The sequence below is a fragment of the Oenanthe melanoleuca genome, chromosome 2 (assembly GCF_029582105.1).
Source record: "Oenanthe melanoleuca isolate GR-GAL-2019-014 chromosome 2, OMel1.0, whole genome shotgun sequence".
Lineage (NCBI taxonomy): Eukaryota > Metazoa > Chordata > Aves > Passeriformes > Muscicapidae > Oenanthe > Oenanthe melanoleuca.
Genome location: NC_079335.1, coordinates 54,703,281 through 54,722,244, shown reverse-complemented (window position 1 = coordinate 54,722,244; position 18,964 = coordinate 54,703,281).

Sequence of the window (18,964 nt, the reverse complement as noted above, 5' to 3'; positions counted from 1 at the left end):
AAATGATGTGCTTTCACTCCCACTTCTCTTGATTTTTTGCAATGCACATTTCTCAGCTCTCCCTGGGCTACAGCACTCGTAGCAAATCTCTCTCCCTGCATGAAATGTGCTGTCCTTGGGATGCTGCAGAGGTGACAGCAGACGTGCCTTGAGTCTCACCTAACAGACATTGGGCCCCTGAACCCCAGAGTTGGTGTGGCTCAGGTCAATTCTGCATGCACTCAGTTTCCCTAGAGGTGTAACACTGAAAACTGTGGAGGCTGCAGAGCAACTAAATCGTTACAAATCAGCTGATGAGTTTAACTGCATTTTTTTTTTTTTTTTTTAATAATAATTTTAGTTTTACTACTCTTGATGTATTACAGACATAGTATCAGGAATCCAACGGTCAGGTTAGAAAGTCTGCAAAACTCAATGAATAATTAATACAATATATTGGCTATCACAACTGACTGTTTTTCATATAGCATATTTCAAAAATTTTCTCACATGCCTTGTATGCATTTAGGTTACTAGGAAAAACTCTAATTCCATAGCTGTGCCTTTTTGAGTGAGTATAGCTAGGAGAAGTCTATCACTAGACCTGAACTTAGAAAAGGAAGGATGATGTTATCCTTTCTTTCCAACACCCAGCCCTCCCAGCTAAAAGGTTAAGAAGGTGAATGGAATGTGTGTACTATGTTGTCTTCAGATGATGGTACTGCTCCAGTGATAACCTTTTCCAGGTGTTTTAGGAATTGAAATTTTTCATTGTCATCATGAAACTATCCCTGAATTTTTGATTTGCATATAAGAATTTTAGATTTGCTGACAACACCTCCCATCCCTCCATTATTTTCCTCTAGTAGTCCATTAATTTTAGTAGTAAGTGTTAGTGGGGTTTCATAGTAAGGTAAGTTTGCTGGTGCTGCAGAATCTTCAGCCATATAGCAATAGTTTTTCAGTAGTATCACTGTAGTTCACTCCCTTATATGATGAGATAACTTTCTGAGGATTTTGAGAAAGTCAGATGGTAGCTATGAACATGCCAACACTATCAACTGCATAGTAATTCTGAGTGCAGTAGAAGAAAGATTTGCCTGGATATTGTAACAAAATAATCATAACTCAGTGACTTGGTTTTTTTTTTACGCAGTTTCAGTAGTCTGTGTTAGATATGTGCTGAGAATTTCTTTGCCTGATTGACAATAAAAATAGATATTTAAAAACCATCTGTCATTCTATTGGTTTTGTTTCTTTTTTTTTTTTTTTTTTTTTTGTTTGTTTGGGTTGTTTTGGTTTTTTTTGGTTTTTTTTTGTAATACTACTTAAATACTTTTTAAAAAGTGGACTTCTTAAAAGAGGACTAAATCTCTGCAAGTGAACTGGTTTGTGAAATCTTCCCTCTACTCAATTTCTGTTAAATTTCCTGTTCTTTTCCTCAAGGCCTGAAAACAAGGCTTCAGAGTAAGATCTGAAGTTAGTGGAAACTTATAGATTTCTTACTTTACCTGAAATACTCAGTTTGATATTAAAGGAAAAATGAAGGCATTCTCTTTGCTCTCAATAAACTTTTCCACTTGTTGCATGAGTTTTTCCTTTGCTTTATAAAACTCTGAGTCCACAGAAATGCCAAAACAAACAAACCTTTGGGTTGCAGAGGAAGAGATAGAAAAGATACCAACAGTATTACGTCAGAAAAAAATGTGTTGGTTTTTTTTGGATTTTTTTTTTTTTTTAATAGTACATGGTAGCTACATAATTCTCAAATAACATTTATGATTCATTTTCCCAGTTGTGGCATGTCTTTTCTGATGTTCTTAATTTCTGAGAAAGAGCCTGACTGCATATTTCAGAAATTCCAAAGATTTGGAATTTGTTGTTGAGAATATGTGCAATCTGCACTCTCACACTTCCTGCCATATATGCAGAGTGTGCATTGCCTTTGAAAAATGCAGTAAGTGCCTTCTAACTAGAGCCATAGGGGAAGATGGAAATCCTTGAAGTTCAATGTTACTCTGATACTGAAGAAATTATATTGAGATTGCTATTGTCTCAGACAGCATGACACTAACAAAAGGTAGCTTGTAGTCTCCTATCAAAATCCATTACAGAGTCTCTCACTCATTGGGGGGCAGAGACGGTGGGAAATATGGGGACAACTAAAGAAAAAGAGCCCCCAAAGCAGTAACAACAAAAAGTCCACAAAACAACAGAGTTTAAATTATCTCCTTCTTAGGTGTTTATGAATGGAAGGCTCTAACTTATGTTTTATACAGTAGTTCCTTTGTCAGGAGACATGGTTTAAATTTCAACAAAATTTCTGGTTTGTTTTGTGGTGACTTGGTTTGTTTGTGGGGTTTTTTTCCATAACCAACAAAGTCAGACCAAAATGACTGTCTCAAATATACTTTATTGCAGTAAAACCTGCAAGAAATTGATTTTTTTTTTGCCTAATCTATTAAATATATTGCAGATTAACAGTATTCAGTAATGTGGTGTGATATACAAAGAAGTCTATTTTAGAGAATGAAAAGCCAACTCAAGCATGACAGTTATAGTCATCAGAAATTAAATACAGTACTGTCATATTTATGTGTTCAGGAATAAGTTTCTAATTTTAATCTCAGTTCAGGCATGATTTTATTTAAGTGAGGGAAATATATTCACATTTTTCCTTAGGTGATGAAGGTGAAAGAAGGTGTTTGCTCATGCATTGTTACAGTTACCCTTTCTGTGATTTAGAAGTGTAAATGGGACTAGGAATAGTGGAATTGGTTTTTGTGTCCAACTGAAATAAGGTTGTATTTATTTTAGAGATGAGGCAGACTCTAATATGTGCTAATTTTCAGTTCTTATCCCTAACAGTTCATTAGAACCTTACAAATAATTTTTAAATGAGAAGTTCCTATGATTTATCTGCAAGTTAATGGTTTCCCTTTTAATGCTTTAGGTTTGTGTGTCTTTGGACATTTGCTGACAGCATACCATAAAATGTTTGAGTGAAATGTGATTTATTTTTATATATTCCATTACCTGCAAGAAAAATGTTGGAAGTTATAACTCAATGAACAAATTTCCTACCAAGCGTTAGTTATAGAGGTAAATTAAATTTTATATATTGTATCAGCCAAGAAGATTAAATTAGGGAAACACTGCAGTAATTTTATTTAGTGTTAAAATAAAACAAAATATTTTGGAATATATACTATGAATTGTATAAAAATAAAGCAATTAAATATTCTGACCAGAAAAATGTGAAAATATTCAAAATGCAAAAGATAACAAGATTTTATTTATTTGTTATGCAGCAATTTTATGTCATCTATTGTATGCTTCCATTATATTTGACTTTTCAAAAGTTGATTTCTTCATGCTGCATTTGCAGAAGTATTTTTATAAGGAAAGGTCTTTGTTTCTAGAAGGAAATCCTATTCAAATACTTTAGAGGTATCCCTGCTCTTTCTTTCCTTCAATGCCTTAGATGGAGGAGTTTCTTCCATGCCTTTATATGTTCTTCATTCTTCTTTGTCTTTGAACTGCAAGGTGTGGGACGTAATGTGCTTTCATGCTTATTTCTATTGAGTAACTTTCTGATTCTGAGTAGCATCAGAATAAAAGTTTAGTTCAGGATGCCAATGCAGGGCTGAAAGCAGAAACTATACCAAATCCAAGGATCAAATACAGCATGTGTGAACAGCTGAGCCTTCATTACTCTTCTGTTGCTTGTTTATAGAAATAAATAAAATTAAATATCTAGAAAACCAGGAGTTATGTGTAAGGTAGGGAAAATCTTCATGATGTAAATAAATGTCACCACTATACACCATTTCCTTTTAGAAAATCTGTTCTGTGTTTCTTGTTTCTCTGACTCCTCTTTCTGAATATCAAACATCAAATTTCATTAAAACTATGAGAATATGTCAAGTTGGCTTTAGATTAATTAGAAATAAGAAAATGCTGGTCTTTGGGATTAATATTACCAGGAATCCTTGCTCTTCCAATCTATTAAAATATACCAGTAAACCTAATCCATCATCTGCAGCAGTTTCTTGGTGGAGAGCTGAGAGACTTGCTATTAACCCTGACCTAGAAATACTCTGTAATTCTGACTGAGCTAAATGTAGCATCTTCATCTCTAATTTTTGCTTATCTCTTAATTTCATTCTGACCTTTTTTTACCCTTCATCTCTTTTCCAAACAGGTGGAACAATTAGAATAGCTAGAGACTCCTCAATTGCAAATATCATCAAAATTGCTACAACAGCTTTTATTAGACATTTCAGAGTACCTAATAGGGAATTCTGTCTTCAGAGCACAAGCATTGCAAGACTCAGAGAATACTGAGCTTTTTGTAATGATCGCTTCTTTCCTTGAGGTGATCTCAGTCAATTTTATAATAGCATGAGTCATTAGGGGTCCCAACTGTACATTAGCTGAATACTAAAGTGCACTTCCCTGCATCACTGACTGAGGCCATTTGCCAAGGACAGTATCAATGCAGAAGGAATGATAAACAGGATTCATTGAGCCCTGGTTTATAAAATCTTTGCAGTGAAACTTCATGTGTTCTTATAAAACTAGATATGAAGTTTATTTCAAGACCATGGATCAGACAGAAATAAGACATAGAAGAGTTATTTCATACAAATAAAAATTTAGACACTAAATGCCCAAAACTACAATTCTGAAGTTTTTCTGATGGATACTGCTTAATTCTGCTGATATCCAAACCCTGCAGGAGCCTTACTGCTTCTTCTTGAAGTTTTGAGGTGCCAAGATTTATGTCCCAATATGTATCAGCTTTTGAGCCAGTGAGATCTGCATTGAATCCTGTGTATTTCTCATTACTCTTAAGCCAAGTCAAGGTCCAGAAGCTGGGTATTTCCAGGCCAAATTCCTTTAAATGGTCTAATCCTTAGTGTACTCAGAATGAATAGAATACACACATACCTGCAAAGTATATAAATAGCCCTCATCATTTGTATTTAATTTACACTTTAATGTTTATCTTTAACACCAAATATGAGTACAGTTCCAAGCTAGACCCAAAATCTAGGACACAGTTAAGTGTATTATCAATATCCTAAAGGATTTGTTTTCCTTATGTTTCTCCCATGATATAATTTTTTTTTTCCATCTGTAACAGGAGGGTGCTGTCTTTCTGTTCCCCATTACAGAGGAGACAGTAATTTTCTCTGTCTGTCTGGGAAGGGCATTTCTGGAGACAAAGGACATAATTCAGTTCCAGTAAGCAAAGAATCAGATAAGAAACTGTGTCTTGATATAAATTTCCCAGGCAGTTGATGCTGGTTGTACACTAAAAGGAAGGTTTAGCTTTGTTCTGTTGATTCCCAGAGGGATGGATATAACTATTGCTTTGAGTGGCATTCATAAACCCCACAACATAAATTTTTTCCACCTACTCTTTTGCTAAATGTTTTTTTCTTGAGTGTCTCTAGAAAGCTGAAGGCAAACTATCTGCTAACATTTCCTTGTCTGGGCTGCTAATACACTTGCCATCCAGATATCATCATATCCCTCATTTATTTTAGAGGGAAATTATTGCATTAATGAGGAAGAAGGATCCTAAACATTAGCCTTTACAGAGATTATGTATAAAAGGCATTGTTTACTCAGTAGAAGTTTCTGGTTCAACTTCTTCTGTCCTAAATGCATTCATCTCAGTTGCTTTCTTTTAAAGCTTGGCCTATGTGCTGCTTTTTAGCAAGTGGCTATCTACAAGAAGATTTAATTTGTAAAGATGCAAACTTGAGTTGCTTGTAAATGTCATCTTTATGTTCTGTCTCTTGGCTGATAGACCTCTAGAAAGCTGGCAGACGAAAAATATTTTCAAAAAACTTGTGCCAGGTACTGCCTTTGAAGATGAAATCATTTTTATAGTTACAAAGATACCTATCAAAATGTATATATTTGCATGTGCATAGGTAAAATTAAGTAGAAAATGTTAATTGCCTGTGAAATTTCCTCACAGCAGTAATGTGCAGTCTTTCAGTCTGTGCAGTAGAATCTCAGTCATGTGCAGATGCCCCAGCTCCATGAGGCCTGCTGCTGCCATGACTAAAGGATTAGTGCCCACAGGTATTCCAAACAGACAGAAGCCAAATCTGGAGAAGAAGCAGATTTGAAATTATTTGGGAATATCTCTTCAATGTCTAGTGGAAGTATTAAATAGTTTACATTTGTGTTATTTTGGCTATGTAGAACGGTTAAGTAGCTTTAATTTATTTTTCCTTTATTTTTATTTCCAAATTTCAGTAGAACAACTTCTAATAATAAGAGTACTAGTAAATGAATGCTAATAGTGCAAATAAGAGTAAGGTAAAACAAGTTCTGAATGTGTGGATGACACTTTTCTGCAGCTTTTAAAGCTCATTGTTTATTTCCTGTGTTTTCATTAAAAAAGTTTAGTTCTACTCAATTTGGTCTTGTGTTTAAAAAAAGCTACAATGGGGCCAAGGCACTGATCTTCCTTTCACAAGTAAAGGCACACATATATTGATATACTGGATCTAAAATTTCTTGTATATAAATCTTAAAAAGTGAAAATATTATACTTTCAGTTGTAATGTAAGTAATTCTTGACATCTCTACAGTGAAGAATTTCCCAACCAGTTAAACTCCTCTTAAAATTGTAAAGAGTATTTTAAATTGTGAAATTATCTGGGGTTTTCTTTGTGTGAATCAGCAAACATCTGAAAATAAGAACAAAAACACCAAATCTTTTAGTTGTAATGTAAAATCAGATAATGGAAAGGAGGGTGTGCTTTTTTATGATAATTTAATTTTAAAGCACTTCAGTGTGAAGAACATGGGAATTTTCAGCAATACATGTTGGATATAGTGGAAATTGTTTATCATCTTAAGACTCAGGTAGGAGTGAGACAAAATTTGACAACCTGTACTTAACACAGCTAGAATTTTTTGCATCAATAAAAAAACTTGAAGAGGCGAACTCAATTTGGATTGCAAATTTTAAGATACTTTTTGCTAAGCTTTTATGTGAGCACAAGGGTTTTGTCAGAAACTATTAAAGTGTAAATTGCAGCTGATAAGCCCCTATTATTATTTTGAAAAAGAAAAGGAGCTCTTTCTTAATGAGAGATCTGAGCCCTGCTTCATTATTTGGCACAATGTTGTGTTTGATTAAAAGATAATGGCATTGGGCACACATTTATTTGTATTTGAGTTGCAACTACAAATCAGGATATGAATCTATTTTAAGTGCACTTAAGTAGAATAATGTTTAAGTAAGCATTATCTTCACCTGTCTCATTGGGATTGAAAAGTGCATTTAAAACAGAGCAACTGTTTAATTATTTGATTGAATCGTACCTGATGTGAAACTACTACTCACCATATGGCTTAATGAATCTCTTGTTAATAAGCTGTGAGGGCTATATCCAAAAGATAATAGAGAGAGTGAAATATGAGCATTTTAATTCTTAACCATATGCCTCAGATATTAAAAAAAGGAAAACTACTAGGTGGTTTGTGATATTGGATTGGAAGAAAATAATTACTTGATTTTCTTTAGAAACAGTATAAAATATTACACAAGTTACATTTTTATTACAAAAAATCTAAAGTAATACTAAACAGAAAAAGAGGTAATGTAACCTACTTACTGATGTAAGAATTTATATTTTTTTCCTGAATAAAAAACATCCTGTGTATTGATTCAATAGTTCAGGTGACATGGGGGACAGGGCCAAAATGTGCGTTTATGGCTAAAAAAACATTTTGAGGGATAACACTAAAATATTAAAGTATTTAGAGCTTGAATGTGAAGGGCCTTAAAATTAAACCTCATCAAAGCATTGAAGTAAGTTATTTGGAAGGAAATAATTGGCATCCTCTTGTAGACATTCCTAGCATCTAAAATCAGCATATAATGATGCTAAAATATCCTCTTTTTAATTAAGAAATTTTGACATCTACTTTACAATGTCTGGTAGAATATACATACTCTCAAAAGAGTAAAGATTTGCATTGAATACACTTGATTTACTATTAAAGAAATCTGCTTGAGCTTTCTGGGAACGCAGAGCTTGTAATTCAAGTTTTACCTTGCCTAACATCTATCAATGTTAAAATCCTTGATTTTAAATTTGCTGGATTAAGGATTTTGCATTAAAATGTGAGTTTTTCCTCCATTTTGTGTTATTTATATCCAAGATTATTGAACTGAATGTCAAACTCTTTCTTTGACATGTTCTCTGAGAATATTTCTCCTTTTTGAGATTAGAAGACATTTGAATTTGTATTTTATATATGTGAGTTATGATTCTACTTGTCTGGCCTGTTGTAATTGCTTTGGTATCTGGTCTTTCACTCTGGAAATGTTATCATGGCCATGTGACTAAAACCCCAGGAGGGAACAGCATAATATTTCAAAGCGTTCCTGTGTGCAAATCTCTCCCCATGCACTGGGCTGGATCCATTGTAGGGCAGGTTGTGGGCTGGGATGCAGCCATGCAGCCATGCAGCAGAGCTGTGTGCTGAGAGAGGTGAGGTGCTCCCTGTGCTCCCCCTGACCTGCTCTGAAGCTGCAGCTCTTGTCCTTGGTCTTGCCTGAGCTGGGTGCAGGTATCCCTGAGCCTCCTGCTCTTGGTTCCTGACCCTGGCCACCCCCCCAGCCTAGCTCCAGCTCATTCCCTGTCCCTGCCAGCCCATCCTGCGGCTGTGACCCTGCTCAGGGCTCAGCCCTGCTCTGCCCTTCCTGCTCAGGAGCATGGGAGCAGATCCCACTGCTGGCAACGCTGTCACACTTGGCTCTTGGCTTCCTCCATTGAGCAGCATCCTGACAAGCATGCTGACCTCCAGGCAGAGTTTTCATTCCTCCCATTTTCTTCTAGGACTGATTTTGCTAAATATTCCTTGGACAAGTTTCTTTTATTCCAGACCTGACATCGTGTGGGACAGTGGGAGACAACCTGCTGATGCACAAAATCACGTTAGATGTCTTTTTTCCTCGACTAATTCCCAGCTTGACATGGCTCCTGCAGATATCAATGTCCAAAGTGCTGCTGTACTCAGTGGAGCAGGAAGAAACCTGTAGAAATTTACTGGATGAGCACTGAGTGTATGAAGGGCATATGAAAACTAATAAGAATGTTTGATCACCTGAAAATTGTATTCTAAGTATTCTAATAGTAATTTATTACCTATATTTCAGCAAGGCTTTCACAATAACTTTTTTTTTTTTTTCCATTAGCAATTTATCATCTTCTTCATTAGTAATATATCATGTGCATAATAAGTATTTATTATAGTTTCTCTCTGGGCTGAAATTATGTTTGAGAATGAAAATATAAATGATTTATTGACACAGAAGAGTACTAATTACTGACAAAATCCCTGGAAAATTGGGATAACATAGAGCTGTGGCATTGAGATGTTAACAATCCTGCCTCCAATAAATTTTCAACCTTAACGTGTGCCTGTGAAGAATAAATATCACAGCTTTACTCATAATAAATATTGAGAGAGAAAATGTGTCTCAAGCAAAAAAATTATATAATAGAACTTTTGAAAGAATGAACTTGAAGTAAAATAAGAAGTTGATTTTGTACTTGATGTGATCAAGAAACATTTTCTGTTCAAGAAGTTATCTGCTTGAAAGGCAGAAGTTCTTAAATAAACCTTGTTTCCTCTTCCCTCATAGCTTAATTCTATAATAATTTGCCTTTTAAATTGTGAATTATTTGCTACTTCTATTGTTATGGCTGTATTAATAGTGATTATTATGGTTATTAATTATTTAGTAAAAATTATTATTAATTACTATGGTCCTGTATTTTAGGCCCCCAATGTATCGTATGAATGATTTACAGAAACCAGCAAGAAAAAAGGCAGACCCTTTCCTGACAGATTGCCTCAGTGCTGAATTTTTAGTGATCTGATCCCCCAAATGTAACCAAACACACTAACAAATATCATAAATTCCAACACAGTGAACAAAGGAAATTGCCTGTTTCAAATTTATCCCATCCAACACACCATGCCAAAGGACTCTGGAACCATCTAGCAGGGAATATGGATCAGAAGAACAAATTATGGAGGGCTGTAGGTGACTCAAGCTGAGATATAGTATGATTTTACAGTATAGATGTTAAGGTGAAGGGAGCATTTGATTCTAAGCATCACATCTATATTTTACCCAATAACCAATAAAGTGTCTAAGAAAAGCAGCAACAGAAAATAACTTTGGAGTGCAGACAGGAAAACAGGATTCTCTCTTTCTAGGCTAATACCTTGAACATTCGGCTACTCAGACATTCTCATGGCTTCTCCATAGCTCAGAAATTTCATAACCTGCACATTTCTCTCAGTTCAGCAGCACAGATTCAAACTGAGAAGTGAAGGATACGTTAGATATGATGCACAAAATAGCCTTGCATGAAGTGGTGTATCATTCTGCTAGTTAAGGGTATTTCCCTCCACTGTGAGGACGAGCTATTCAACAGTCTGTAGAATACAAGAGCTAACGTCATCTCTTCCCCCATAAAAGAAAACAGTAGCTGCACTTTGTAGGAATACCAATTCTGTCAGTGCCAAGTGTGTTAAAGAAGGTTTACTTGCAGATCTTGACCTGGCTTTGGTACAAATCAGCTGCTCACACTGCTCAGAGAGTACAAGTGGGATGAGCAAGATGCAAAGTTTGGCCAGTTTGAAGAAACAAACTGGGCACGTACAGAATTACAGTGCCTCCAAGTAAAAGTCCTCAGAACTCTACATGTAGGTGCCTGCATTTGTCAGTATCTCACTTTATGAACTTTAACCCACTGTGAAATTCACCTTTATTTCATGAAAAAATAACAAATGCTAGGGTGAATTCTGATGATGCAAGATACCTGTCTATTTTCTTACTTATGCAGGAAAGAGAAGCTGAGTTGTGAAATAATACAATTAATTTTTTTTTTTGTATATGAAAAATTCACAGATTTCTTGCTTCTTTTTTTTAAGCCACAGATATATATGCTGGCATTGCATTTTAATGTTTCTTCATGACATGCAGTCTATGTGATATGCTTTTTTACTTCATAGTTCACTGGTTTTCTTTAAGCCAGTTATTTTCATTTTGCTTTACGTAGCATTGTATTCATTTTAGCTAATAGCTCTTTGGAGTGCACAGAGTTGACTGATGAGGACATAATTTCATGTTAGTTTAGGTCTGCATGAGGTGGCACTACTACCAGAAATACTTGGCAGTGTTTTCTTGACCCAAATATTGTCCCTTGTGCTGTAAAAATAAAAAACAACCCCAACACCACCTGGTAGCTGAAGAAGGTTCTTTTAAAAAACACCCAGGTGGAAGAAGGAGGTTTAAATATAGGGTGTTTTTTTTTTGTTTTTTTCTTTCATGGTTTTTTGTTGTTGGTGGTGGGATTTTTTTGTTTGTTTGTTTGTTTGTTTTTTATTTTCTGTTGGCTTTTTTTTTGCCTGGGTTAATTATCTCGGATGACTTCCCTGAGGTAGTTCATTGCAAGGCCATATGACTTCATGTGCCTGCAGTTATGGGTGGAGAAATAATCACCCAGGAATGAGGGGGTGGTGGAATGACTCTTTGATGACTGAGCTGGCTTATGTCATACTAAACTGGTTATGAAACTGCAGAGTAAAGCTACTCCAGTTAAACATGATAGTCAGGGTCTTTATAATTTATAGAAATTCTCTGTAAGTTGTATAATTTACACAGTAGTAATGAGCAAAACCAGGAAAAAGAGGGGAAAGCAGTTAGATGAACATAGTTGCTACTAAAATGTTCCCACTATTACTTATCTCTGAATGGATTTTGGTAAATACACATATATACATGAGGAGATGCCACAAAATTAAACTCAGCAGGGCAAATAATTGTATCCTTTGATTTCTGTGACTTCAACAGAACTTTTCATTCAAACTTAGAGCTTTATTTTTTGCCAGCAGGATACCTATGGAATTAGTTATAGTCCCTCTTCATGAAGATCATTTTATTGGCAGTGCCTGCTCTGTGCTTTGAAGAGTCTACAGGGTGTGTTTACCACCATAACATGGATTTGAACATTCCTCTGAGTCTAATTGGTTTTACCCAAGCAGTACAGGAGATTTCTTTACAAAAATAAGAAATACAAAGCTGTACTCCCCCTCAAGGAGTTACAAAGAAGAGGGCACATTGCAAATATGACTATATAAACTTATATATTCATTTTACTGCATAGAATGTACAAAACCATCAAAAAAATGAAACTCAGAATGCTTTGATTTTCTGTGCTCAGGCAAGTAGTCAGAATAATCTGAATGCTTTCACTAATAAAATGCATAGAACAAGTGAGAGCAGGAAGTATTTGCAAATGTTTATTTGAATAAGTGAGTCTGAGTCACTTGGATAACATTTGCAACCATTTTCCTTAAACAAATAGAGAAAGAAAGAAAAAAAAAAACCCGACAGTGCAAGCAAATTTTAATTCCCACTGTTTTTAAGAAGGACTTGTTTGTGAATGTTCCTGTCATTAAAAGCTTGGTCCAGATGTCTGTGTGTCCATCTTCAAATCTTTCCAATGTCCTTCTTCTGTTAATAAAAACTGCAGTCATCCAGTACAGGAAAAATGCTATTTAATTAAGAAAAATGAAGAATACACATAACACTAAGATAAAAAATACTCAAAATGAACTATTCTACTGAAACATGTTTATGCAATTCTGAATTAAAAAAAAAAAAACAAAACCCAAGGAATAAAGTGACTGATGCTTTACATTCTTCCTTTTCCAGGTAGACCTGTACTGGAGTATCAGGAGATAGGAGCTGCCTTCTAAGAGGTAGGCTAGCCTTCCTACTTCAGAAAAAGCTTCACTGAGTACAGTATATACAGACTATCTTTTGTGCCCTTGGCTCTTAAAAGTATGTCTACTTGTAAATGCAGGTGCAATGGTGAAGTTGAGCAGTTGATGCTGAGATTCCAATATCCCAAGAATATGTGCTTCAGTAGTACATGTAAATGAGTGAAGCTAATTTTCCCGGTCATCTTGCACAAAATAAATGTTGTTCATGTGTTCCCAGATGGCTTTGAAATATAAAGCAAAGTGTCAGTGCCCGAGGTGTCTCCTTAGCCTTGAGATAACCTCTGGAGGACATGCAGGTGGTTTGGAACCCAGCTCTTTCCAATGCCCGCCGATGAGAGACTGCAGGAGGCTGTTCTTAGAGGTTTTCATGGTTGTTTATTCTTCCTTATCTCAGGAATGCTTGGTCCAGCGAACAGCAGTCTGCTCGCCAGACGTCCAGGGCAGAATCTGCCTGGCAGAGGCAGGACTTATCTTTTATACTCTAAATTACACACTAGGTATTTACACTTGACTCCCAATACACTTCAGTCTTATAACATGGTCCAGCTTTGTCCCCATCCAATCTGAAAGTGCCAGCGTGTCACCCAGCATGGATGACAAGGAGAAGAAAGAGGAAGAGGTATCCACACCCCAAATTCTCCATGTTGGCCACGAGCCCATTAATATAAACATTCTGGAAATCTACTTATTCTACATTCTAACAGTCTAATTTACACTCTATTTATTTTTGCAGCTTGCATTTCTTCTCTCAATGTTGGTAAATTGTTCCAAGGAGCTAAATCCAGCCTCTGAGACACCTGGGTCTCATTTGAGGGTCTTTGGGGACCCCGCCAGGGGGGTCTTAAACCTTCCAGGGAAGCCAGAGGAATACTCTGGGCTCCCACACAAAATGCATAATGGAGATTTGAGAGGTTAGCTTTAAGAACACATCTCTCCCCAGTAATTCTAGTGCAAATAAACAATATATGCACTATATATATTCTATAAATACACTATAAACACACTATAAACACACTATAAACACACTGTAAACAATGTATATACACTATAAACATAAGTGTATGTATCACACAGTCGTAGTACTGAGCGTTGTGTTCACTCCTGAACAGTACATTCCTGAAGACCTCTGCCCAGTCAGCTGGGCTGTTCTTCTCCTGTGCTTGATTTCACTGTTCCTTTCACATTGTGGTAAAATACGAGGCGAATGCAATATATCTTTCCATGAATGCTTTCTAGGTTCTTCCCCTGACTGCAACTGCAGGAGCAATAGTTTGTGATTGCTTGAATAGGCATGATTTTTCCTTATCAATTCCTCATATAGCAGACTATGTCATGCTGCGTCCTCTCAGCATGCCATGCAAAAATGATACAAACTTATTCATTCACCGACTGGATAGACTGCATATGCTTCACATTGAACTCACACTCCAGTGAGAAGAGATAATTTCAGTCAAGTTAAGGACCTATCAATCACAATCATTCCTGAGTCACACAAACCTGTATGATTTTTGTCGAGATTAATTCCTTACTCTAACTGAATTTTAGGAGAAACAACATGAAATAGCCTAACTATTTAATATATTTTTACACCATTTTACTGCCAACCTGAAGAAAACCCACATAGCTTACATTTTTTTACCACTTAAACTTATAAAATTAGGTCAAAAAACTATTAAGGTCAAGATCGGATATCTAAGTCACTGGGAACTCCCTGTCAATGCATAAACAATCCATGCCAAAAATCCCCTTCATTCTTCATCAGAAAGACATAGCTGGAGTTAATATAGCTTTCCCAGGCAAGTTTATAAGCATCAGGAATTACAGGGTGTAGCATCACTCTAAATACTCCCATTTTATGGACATGACATACATTAAGTCTTCTGTTTTGGAATGTAAATACTACTGAGACTGGCAGCTGAGTTGAATCATCAAACAGGAGATGATCTACAATTGCAGAGAAACAGAACCTACAGCATGTCCTGCTTTGTGTATAATGTCATGCCAAGAGAAGGTGAGGGTGGAAGCATGGTGGAAAGAAAAATATGTGATAAACAAGTTGTCTCATTTTTTACCTCTCCATGTATATAGGAAAAATCTACTTCCTATCCTCTCAAAAGGGTTCCTACATTTATCGTGTTCATCCCTGATTTTCTAGACATTTCAGTCTGGGACCAATGTAGATTTTAAGGCACATTTGCACTGAACAGTTTGTACAGCTGTTATATGAAAATATATTTTGTAGTTAATTGAGTAAGGTGGATTTGATATACCCCAAAATTATATGATTTGCTGTAGATTTTTTCTTCCAGTAAAAACATTCTTTTTCTCCATTAAATCAGTGAAAGAGTAAAAAAGGCATGGAGACAACAAATGGTTATTAATCCCAATGCACCCAGTGAAACTGAACAGGATTTGTCATGATGATTTTTAAGCTCCAAAACAAGGGAGAGCATCTCCTCTAGCTGGCTGCAGCCAAGGTGCTTAGCAGAGCATGGAGAGAAGGTGGAAGAAAAGCAATGAAACATAAAGCATCAGGGAAGAATTGAGACAGGATGACATGACAGCAGGTAATGACTGGGAAGGGGAAGGAAAGCAACGAAACAAATGATGTGTTTAAAGCATAAAATGAAGACAAGCAACGCTTCACATTCCCTGCTGACGGGCAATCCGTGTTTCATTAGGATAGCTGGTGTTTAGCAGAGGCAGAGGGACTGGGGAGGGTGCAGTGTGGGACTGAGTCAGCAGGGAGGCTGCTAACAAGGTCGCCTCGGGGAGTGGTACCCAGCTGGGAGCTCTGGAATTGGCTTTCCTCTTGCAGTTCGTGAGAAATGGGGTCTACACACCACACAGTGCACAATTGCAATATGTACCTGCTCATTTTGTGGGATATAAATTGGTTTCATTTCAAGAATATATTTGAAAATTATGAATTTTGAATTCATAATTCAAACTAGGTGGAGTTGCTAATTTTGAAAAGCAACTCCACCTAGTAAACACACAGGACTTGATCTTTCAGCTTACCCAATAATGAGAAAACATAGATCTGATTTTTACATAAGGCAGGCTGTTGATTGAGATCAAAAGGGCTTCCTACATTCTGCAACTGACAGAACCCTTCAAATGTCAGCATATAAATATCCAGCTTTTACTATGGAAACTTAATTATGGAAAGTTTAACTGTGGAAACTTCCCTCCTATAATTTTGCTCCGAAAACTTCCTTTTCCTCTAATGAAGAAACAGAATAAATTTGCTTCTGCAGCCCTTTTCTTCTGTGCACTTTATCTTCCCATGCTGACAAATGCTACTATGTGATCAGAAAGGAAAAGAATGTTTGAGCTGGGACAATTGGTAGGTAAGGCATCATGACAGATGTTTGCCTGCCATCTGTAGCATCTTTATATATCCTGAATGTATTTACATCTAGCTGTTCAACAAAGTGGGTGTACATTCCTCTTGACTCTAGGTGGGAAGTTTTTGCTGCATATATTTGGTTTATATTAAAGTGGGTTAGGTGATAATATATCACTCTTTCCTCTATAATGTCCATATACCTTACATACTACAGGTTAGTAGAGGTGTTTGTCTTTTTAGCCACAGCTGCCACACCATTCTCAGCCAAAAATTGCATGGTTTGCCAAATGTAGGACAAATGTACAAACAAATTGTTGCAGGTGGGGAAAATAAAAAAAAGATTCAGAGAAGTAATAAAAGTTTTTGTTTTGTATTCCAAAAGCATTTAATTAAGACTAGAAGAAATCCCACAAGAAAGTCTTTAGGGTCTGTTGTAGTTGTCCAGTTCTGACAGAAGACCTGCAGTGTTGTTTAGGACATTTCAGGCTCTCATTCCTATAGCTCACGCCAGCTGGCAGCTTCTGCAAGGCACTGTTCATCAGCTAGAGAAAGCCTGAATTCCAATCTTCCCTCTTCCAATACACTTGCATTATTACCCATGCATCCCTTGTAATAAGGAGGTCAGATGAGTTATTGTGCATCTGCTAAGATTTCCCCCCTTGCTGGGGGCACTCAGAGCAGCCTTAATCAACAGATTTCTAGCTTTGTGCAGCTGTAAACCATGAAAATACTGTGGGATTAACAAGAACATCTGCTCAGATGGTTATTCAAGGTTTAGTTGAGTTTTTCAAAGTACAATAGTCCCAGTGTTCACTGTACTGGGATTTCTGCACATTTGGTGTGAAGGGAATGTCTTGGTGGAATATAGCTAAGAATGGAATTGAAATGGCTGATTTAACCTAGGTGTTTTTCACAGTGGTAGTGATTTAACCGTGGTGTTTTTATGATACTGTGGTTTGTGGAAGCCTTACTCAATTCTGCAGCTTGGAATTTATGGCTGTTGACTGTATAAGGTAGTAATAAGCAAGAGCTTTTTATTTGTACTGAATAATACTATTGTTTAAGCTGACATGGTATTTGCTATAGAATCCAGAAATTGTAATATTTGATCCCTTTATATCTTTTCTAGGTACTTCAGTGGAGTGAGGAAGCTAAGTCACACCTAACAGAATAGTTGGAAATCAAATTTAAAGGAACTTTCAAACCTTGTAAAACGCTCACGTGATTTTTTGTTTTAGAGGGACACAACGTTCAAAAGTGTGTTGCTTTAATAGTAGGGTATTAAAGGTGCAGCCTTTTACATTTGTCTAAAAATCTTACATTGTCTTTGTATACCATCTAGTTTCTGAATTTTTAAAGATATATATCATACTGCATACAACTCATAGGATACTGTGGGTTACTTGACCTTTTCCCTTAGAGATTAATTCTAACATTCAGCTACAACTGATGGCCACATTTGCAGTGTCCTGCTGGTGCTGGGGTGTACCTCCTGAGGTGAAGGATTGAGAACAGAGATAAACCTTTTCCTCAGGAAGTCTTGGGTGGTGCTTTTGGAGGCTGGGATTTCCACACAGTTTAGCCCACAAAGAATCACAAATATTGTGGCTGACTTTTACAGGGTACCACACTTGGCCATCCAGGAGTATAGAAAGTAACACTACAGAAATACCTTGAGGAATAGACATATCCCAAACAAACTTTTATGAATTTTATGCTGTATTTCATATCTCAAAGAAGAGCTTTTAAACAACATGGAGGCATAGTTGTTTTCTTTTTATGCTTTTAGGTTTTTTTTTTCCCAAGAATAAGACAATGAGACAACTAGTTTACCTTATACCTCTGCACAATTAGCTGCTCTCATTCATCTATTATGCCATGTGTGTTTTCCAAATGGTGTTGTCAGTAGGAGCTCATTCTGGAATATGGTTTTTTATTCAGACTGCTGCACCCTAAATACACTAACCGTGGGTGTCACCTGACACCTGACTGTACAGAAATCCATAGGTGTCCCCAAAGATCTCACAGCAATCAGTTCACCCCACCTTGACTGGGCTGCACACATCTGGTGTCTTCCACCTCCCTCCCACACTTACTTTTAAATATATAAGGTAATATCCAAACTCTCAGAGCTTTGGAAGCCCTGAATGCTCTGTAATGTCCTTCTTTGCAGTCCCTGCCTCTGCAACCTCTCCCAAAACCCTTTAGGGAGTTTGAAGCCTGTGTACAAATTGGGCTCAGGGATGCTACAGCTGTAACCTTGGAACATCTGAATGGTGCAGAGGAAAAGGGAGTGGGGGTTCTGGTCAGTTCATTACTCATTGCTTTTGCTCCTCCTCCCTCCTAAGGGAGGACTCCTCACAGTCCTTTCCTCCTCCAACATGGGGTCCTTCCCATGAGGCAATTACCTCCATGAAGTGCTCTGGTGGGGGTCCCTTTCATGGGGCGCAGTCCTTCAGGAACAGTGTGGGTTCTCCATGGGGTCACAAGCCCTGTCACCATACCTCCTCCAGCATGACCCCCTCTCTCCAAGAGGCCAAGTCTCTTCCAGTCCAGGCTTCCCATGGGGCTACAGCATTCTCCTGACACCCACCTGCTCTGGTGTGGGGTCATCCATGGGCTACAGGATCTCTGCATCCCTGTTGTCCTCCATGTGCTTCAGGGGCAGAGGTGCCTCACCATGGTCTCCATGGGCTGGAGGGGAATCTCTGCTCTGGCACCTGGACCAGCTCCTGCTCCTTCTTCTTCACTGACCTGTTCCTCTCACATATCCTGATTCTTCTCTCC